Source organism: Micropterus dolomieu, unplaced genomic scaffold, assembly GCF_021292245.1.
Source record: "Micropterus dolomieu isolate WLL.071019.BEF.003 ecotype Adirondacks unplaced genomic scaffold, ASM2129224v1 scaffold_333, whole genome shotgun sequence".
Lineage (NCBI taxonomy): Eukaryota > Metazoa > Chordata > Actinopteri > Centrarchiformes > Centrarchidae > Micropterus > Micropterus dolomieu.
In genome coordinates, this window is record NW_025744321.1 from 12479 (window position 1) to 20367 (window position 7889).

Genomic DNA, 7889 nt, shown 5'->3' on the forward strand with positions numbered 1-7889 from the left:
TCTTCACAGGTCTCACTTGGCATTGACACTCCTCCTCAGCATCACTCTTCACTGAGGCAGCGGTTAGTGTCTTTATGTCTGTCTTATCCCTTATCCAGGAAAGGCACCTTTAATAAGTCTGATTAGTACCTGTGCTGCAACTTTGCTTGATGGCTAAGCTAAATGAGCATTAAGGGTAAAACAAGTGAGCGTGTGTGTGTGTAAAGTTGAATGACTGTGGCCAACAGGATGCCAGCTGATGGGTGCCATGCCAAACCGAGGCAGCGGATGATGAAGATTAAGGGTACTGCAAGGATCAGAGTCGGAGATGGGGAAAGAGAAGGGGGCCTATGTGTCAAAGAGGAGAAACCTTCAGCCAGTCAGAACGTTACAAATCCCTTGCCAACTTCTCCGAGAAAACAGCTTTCGAAGAGGACTTTCTTTCAGCCCCCAGACTAGGAAGGCGGTGAGCCTCACAGGACCTCTCTGCTGCGTCCTCTCCATTGACTCCCCCTCTACACACACACACACACACACTTTCTTTCAACCATTTCCCTGGCAAGACAGAGGGAAGATACTTATTTGTATCTCCTTAATAAAAAAACTACCTCTTGTCTGGAGCTGTCATATCCAGCTGTGCCTGTGTTGACAAGGCAGCCGTCGAGGCCACCGGCAACAAAATACGTTCTGAAGTGGCCCATGAATATTTGAAGTGGATTACGAAGCAACATGAGGAGAGGAAGGGAGGCGTTCAGTGGATGGTGGGAGGGTTGGAAAACATGAGCGGGCCTCGATATGACTTTTAATTACATGTTACGTGTGACAAGACACAAAGGGGTGGTACGGATACGGGGTGGGTGAACTGACATACAATGCCTCGTATCTACAGTGATGCCGGCCACCTTCTTCAAATCATCCTAAATAATCCTCACTTGTTTAATAAAATGTCAACTATAAAACACATCTTAAAAGAAAGACGGCAACACAGAAGAATAAGACAATCTCTCTTCACAATATCATTTAATGGACACAAGTGTTTCCTAAAAGACAATCTATCCAGATAACACAGAAGCGTACACCTCCTATAATGCAACGCTGTGCTGTTTCTTTGCACTGAGCAGTCTCAGGTAGTATCTCTTATCTCAGTTCATGTCATCAAACCTCTAGGGGATTCTTACTTGTGAGGCCTATAGAAAACGTTCATGGGTTATTCCAACACTCTATGAGATGACTATACATTAAGGGTGTCCCCCTGATGCACTACTGGCAAATGATAGAAAGAGTGCAGATAGAAGCAGGTTAATATACTGTGAATAATCCCTTTCTGTATCAGCCACTCAGCTGTCTTTCACCAGCACAAGAGTTTATCAGCTTCTAAAAGTTACATGGAATATCTTTAAAGTGACAATTTCCAAAATATATCTTTTCTATTTAAACTTAAACTTATGGGGCTATTGCTACTAAAAATACATTATTACCACTATTAATAATATGCATACTCGTGTAGCATATTATCTTAGAATCAGTTTAAACAGTTGTTACAGGCTTTCCATAGTCTACCAGCATATTAGTGGATCAGTTTTATAATACATATGTATCAGTGGTGGACAAAATTGACCTATACGCCAATTCACAGCAGCAGATATCCCATTATCAACCCCAGATACTGGTCTAATCCATATCAACTCTGTAACTCCCTGTGCTCTCATTGACCAAAACACATACACAAATAAACCAAACACCCCAGCTCCTCTTTCGACCTCCTTTACCTTGGAAGAAACTCTTGACGCGGAGGTAGGAAACTGCAAGGCGCAGCACGGACAGCTTGTCCAGCTTGGAGATGACATCCGGGGGGAATGGCAGCAGGCTGGCCAGCCGGTCCAGCTCAGCATTCAGCCTGTCTCTGTGCCGCTTGGACGGGTTAGTTTTCTCATTGGTAGAAGACGGCTTCCTGATGATGAGACGTACAGAGGGCAGAGACATGGGCATCAGGAGTAGTGTGTGTGGATAGATTTGTGAGAATCAGAAATCGTGCATTCAGCTGTAAAATGCGAATCATTTTAGCTAAACAGCCACAGCTAAATCATGTGTTGTTTTTTTTCCTCACCACACACATACTCGACTACACCGAGAACCGAGAACTTGAACAGGCGGTAGGTGACAGCAGCACACGGAAAAGAATAAATTTGTTTAAAGTCACTTGTTGGAGCCATGCTACTGTTCGTGGCAAAGTCAGTTTAAAACTCATACCCACTGCAGTACATGACAAGCCTACAGGACCCCTAATGGTCTTGGTAAATTCTAAACTCAGACTAAGATCCTGTATTTAAGCTTACCACAAAAACTTCCAAACACTCATTTCAACACATTTTCTGGGGAGAAAGAGGAGCAACGTCTAATTCATAAGACTGTTTATTGTATGACTTTCTGTCAGTGTGAAAAGATGGCACCAGACTTTCGAAGGAAGAATTGGTTTGAATGTATTTTTCAGAAATAGTTTGCAATAAATACCTGTCAGTTCTGCTTAATATTTGTTCCTCATTATAATGATATAAACAAACAGGATCATGCTTTGCCTGACATTTTGGTTAAGTATGGCAAGCGCCGCACCTTCCCTTCCCACGAAGAGACATCTGACCAAATAAATCACACTCTGCACAAGTCCCTCTCGCTTTGAATTTTGAGTTTTTCGAGTTTCTCTCCCTGCAACAGACCTTTCCATGCTGACAGAAATCCTGTAGGTGTACATTAAAGTAATATATCTGTATTTACTAAAATCCTCTGTGGCTGTTCTATTCGTCTTTGCAAATTCTGATTTTAAAGGTATTAGACATACTGGATTATCTTTTTCAGTGCCACAGAGAATGTAAAATGCTCCTCCGGCACAGAGTTGTTTGTGTATTTTAGGTGTACCACAGCTTTACCGGCTGAATTTAACATGATCCGCATATGTAATGGTCAGCTCCAATTACCACAGCTGAGAGATTCTGTTCATCTCCACAGAGACAAAATACTTTCACATGAATCCTTCAACTTTGTTTTAAATTCTGATCTGAATGTTCAGCTCAGCTAAAGTTTACTTCACTTGTAAGTTCAGCAATTTTTATGAGGAATTAAAGGTAGGCCCTACCAAAACAATATAATTATTTTAATTTTAAACAGTGGATCAGTGGATAACTGAGGCGCTGAATTATAATTCAATTAACGTAAATAAAATACGTAGTGGCATAACACGCAGACTCGACTTAGAGGAAGTATATTTCTGTCTAGTGCACATACAGTGTTGATTTGATGTGGCAAATATTTCCTTTCAGATCAGCAGCAAAGGCAGGGCATAACATAAAAACTTTATAAATGCCACAGGCCTTGTTAAATTACCACTTCCTTCTTCAAAATCTTACATAACCTACATCCACTATTCATGACATCAGCTGACTCGATTATCCAAAAACAGTTCTCCTCCATACCAAAAACTATGGACACCTAAAACCCCATCATCCAAACACACTTTGACTCCTATGCCTGCCAGCAGTGCAAGAATTGCAAAGTTTTAAAAAAAATAACTCTATGCTTAAGTCACTCCACTACCAATTATAAGTGATCAAGAGGGAGGAAAATACACATAGTGTATAGTTTGCCCATCATTTACCTCAATTTATAGCTATTTGGACAAAGAAATATTAAGCTATAGTGATTGGTAAGAGGCTTCTAATTAGCCTAAATAATCACTTAATAATAGCCAATTATTAGCGCTATTACTATAGGCTATTATCAAATGATTATGATTATAACACAATATTAGAACTGGAAGTCCAACTGGGGCTAACACCGTTATTTTCACACCTTCATGTTGCTGCCTCTCAGTAACGTCCTGTAATTCATTCCAATTTAGCTACTCTTTAATGTGCCAAATCATAAGGTTGATAGTGAAGCAAAAAAGAAGAAGCACATACTAAATGTGCAACCATTTACACTGATTTAACACATGTAACATATTCAGCAGCGCTCCTTAACTGTTTTTGGACGGGCTTCCTCCTCTTTCTGCCCGCATACATGCAGTCTCCCGGAGGGATCATGATCTTGCGCCCCGTGGAGGTAACAGGTGCGCTGCGGGTGAGACACAGAGGACGTTAACTAACAACACTAGAGAGAAACGCAACGCATGTAAGACAGTGAGCATTAAAACCAGACAGAAAATTAAAATTAAAGTAAAAGTAATCCCAATTAAGCTGTAGTTCAAATTTAGACAACAGAGTCTGTGAATTAGCTAAGTAGGCTATTAAGACGTAGGCCTATGGCATATGAAAGCTTAATAGTTCACTAACAACGCCAATAGTTAAGCTACACAATAAAATAACACACTTATCGTTTTTATCTAAACAATTTATCTCATCAAAATGATGAAATACAGAAGACATGTTCGACCTACGAATAGCCTATAGGCTAAACTATGAAATAATAATATTATTAAAATCACAAACGTCAAAAAATAAAATCACAAACCCAAAATCTCGGTGGATATCAGTTAATTCCAGTATAGTGTTGGTTGTTCACATTCACTTTAAGAGCAGAAAAAAAAGAGATGCGTCTCCCTGGGTGCACCGACTCGGTAATGCCAAATGGTAAATCCAAGGGAAATAAAATAAATTGGAGAGGTCCTGTGCGAGCTCCGAGCTGATGTTTTCATCAGCTTTAGACTGCTCGGGGCAGATGTTGGCTGATGCTTTATACCCAATTGAGTCGCCTTCACTTCCTCGCGTTTCAGGTGGCGGATTCCTCTGAATGACATCTCGAGCTCTTCGCACGCAACTCTCTGCCTCACAAACAGACCTCGAGCACACACACACACACACACACACACACACCGGCTTAGCCTATGCGGCTTTCAAGTACTGTCTGCTTATGGGAATTACGACATTTCCATTTTTATTTGGCTTCCAAATTTGTGGTTTTGCTTTTATAAATAGCCTAATAGGCTACAAACCACACGACTCGATTCTTACTGTGGCTGTTTTATTTTTTGCATACTTTGATAAGCACTAAGCAGCATTAAGAAAATGCCTGTCTACAGGCACTTTCTCTTTATTCTGTGGCTACACCTTTTGTTTGGCTTCCGAAAAACATAAAATAAAAACGCCACTGAAAATACCTTATTTTAATAGAGTGCTGTTTCTATTAAGGAAGGACCTATTTTAGACCTATGCATTTTCGACTTAAATCGTTTTAATGTGTAACAAATTTTTATATTTACGAGGAGTGCTTGAAAGTAGCAATAGCCCCAAACCGACCCGAGCCTGCTGCCGCGCGCAGCACAACGCATTTTCTGAGCGGCGCGAGGGGAGGGATCACACGCGAAGGGCAGCAGTGGCGCAAATCTCCAGATTCACACTGAAGCTATCCGCGGTCGACGGCACACACGGACCAGAAGGTTTTACCACAGCGGCCCGTTAAAGACAAACACACATTTTACAACGAAACGTGCTGTACTTGAATATAATACTGCGTTGGAAGGGACTGGGTTTCTTATAACGAATAATGAATTCAGCGGATGTAGCTTTCGCTTTCTGGGACAAGATTTGGCAGCTGCGTCAAGCTCGGAACAGATGCCAGCCTTAATCCGGAAATAAGATGTTTATTCCTTCAAAACAAAAGCATTAACGTGTCTCGGATCCTTTAGCCTACCCAATGTTCATCTGTAGGGTCTCTGGAATAAATTGTGACCCACTGTGAGTGTGAAAAGACTAATCAAGGTCTTAGTGATTCTATTTCTTGCAGACCAATTTTAGTGTAAGTTTGAATGCCGATTGATTATCGCATTCCTTTGAGTAGTCTGGACTATCTGTAACAACACTGCGAAATCCTCATGGATATCGTCGTATTTTGAATTGTATAACCGGAAGTGATATTACAATCGGATTAACATTACAGAGTTCGATTGCATTTCTGTAAAAATAATGGATACTGAATTTAATTATTCATTGATTACTTAAGCGATAAGACATCAGGAGACACCGTTTACTGTCTGTAGAAAATGGAGGCGTCTTGTTGCCTACTCTTGATTTGTTGCGGAGTTGCATGGATTGTGAATTTACATAGTAAGAAGAAACCAGAGTAGCCAAAATATTTTATTCTTTTATCGGTTAAAACTGATTTTAGTCATCAATAAAATCTGGTTGTCAAGTGAAATCAGGTAGGCCTAGTTGGTTATTTACAGCGCGTACTGTAGGCCTATGTAAATGGTCGATGATAACAAAAGCTTCAAATGGGACGTATTCAGTCTCGAGGCTGTGTTTGTAGGCTATTTTTACGTTTATATTTAAGGGTTATATTTGTATTCAGTGTTGCCGTTTTTAAAAAGGTTGCCTCAGACTGACTGCGGCAAGTAGTAGACTTTTTATACAGTCTAAGGCAGTAGACTATGTTTTCGTGTCGGAGAGCCATAGACAAAACCATTTGCTGCAAAATGCAAGCCTAAGTGGTTGAATGATCTTTGGATAAATGCAGGATAGGCCTACCATCTGCAGCTACAAATGCCTGCAAAAGTAAATGGACAAGGAAAAAAGGATGCAGACTGTTTAATACTGCTCTGGTATCAGAGAACAGCTTGTGTCACGCCATGGCAAGGTCCTTTAAAAATGCTCATGTGATTTCATACTAAATATGTAAGATGTTGTAAATAAAGAATGAAAGGCATTTCTAATCGGGTGTATTTAAATACGTCTTATAGATTGAAATACATGGCTGATCTATTCCCATCAAAATAACCTTCAAAATTGCTTTTCTGTGCTCTTTTCGTTTGTAAAGAAATTCATTCTATCCTATGTTAACTTTTGTTTTCATGGGTGCTTGTAAAACGTAATAACCTAATAAAGTTTGCCATTTTAATATAGTGTGTTTTGTCATTGACAACAGGAATATATGCACAGTAAGTACTTTGTAAGGCAGTATATATACTGTACCGCACCCTAGTGTACATATGCATGCACTACAAACAGTCCAGAATGCCCCTTGAGCACAGGTTGCTTATTGTGTATTTACATGTACTAAATCATGCAAGGGTATGGCTGAGATACACTTTTCTTCTTTAAATAAACATGACATAGTAGGGGAGAATTCCCCTTGGTGATGTTGTGCCACATGTGATTACACATACAACTATATAAATAAGAAAATACCCTTAATGGTGCGTGTATGCCTCAGTTGCTTGATTTCCCAATAAAATGAATATATCCAACATTAAATTACAAAAACAAAGGCAAACACATTGTGGCTGCCATATCATCTCTTTAGCACAGCACAAACAGAAAACAGAATGTAAACAATAGAGAAACATTTACTTAGAATATTAATTCATATAATAATAATATTAAACGTCGACTGGAGAGCCTAGAGTCATATGGCCACGATGTTGTGTTGTGATTTTGCTCCACCTTCAACCAATAAGATGATTTCCAAATATCATGCTGTTGTAAGTGTCTGTCAGGGGTGATGTTTATATTTGTTGTGACAGGTGCAGCTGAAGCAGTCCTAAGCCATTAAAGCTACAGGGAGCTTTGGTATCAGTGCAAATCCACTGGCAACACTATTCAAGCCACCTTCCAGATTGGCCCAGGCTTAAAGCTCTGCTAATGCTGCCAGGGCCGACCTTTGCACGCAACCCTGTGTGTGTGCGTGAATGCCTGTCAGTGTCCGCTGTGTATGTGCAGTGGCTTAATACACATTTCAGAATAATGACTACAGAGCCATATAGGACTTAGGACTTGAAAACCATCTGCCAGGTGCAGGAGTGTGGCTTTCATTGATTAAGACGTCTGTGTTAGCATCGGCGTGGGATTTCAGGAGACGTGTAGAGCTGTGACATGACATCTCTGAATCTAATGGACATTCATAATTGACAGGATGGTCAATAT

The 7889-nt window shown here is 40.2% G+C and overlaps 1 long non-coding RNA gene across 1 annotated transcript; it reads right to left on the reverse strand.

The window, feature by feature from the left end:
• Positions 1 to 1007: 1007 nt before the first annotated feature.
• On the reverse strand, positions 1008 to 5060 carry LOC123967369. Its single transcript, XR_006824239.1, has 3 exons — positions 4483 to 5060; positions 3994 to 4086; positions 1008 to 1930 (listed from the first exon to the last, which is right to left on the reverse strand). It is a non-coding gene; the product is annotated as an uncharacterized LOC123967369 (long non-coding RNA).
• Positions 5061 to 7889: the final 2829 nt, after the last annotated feature.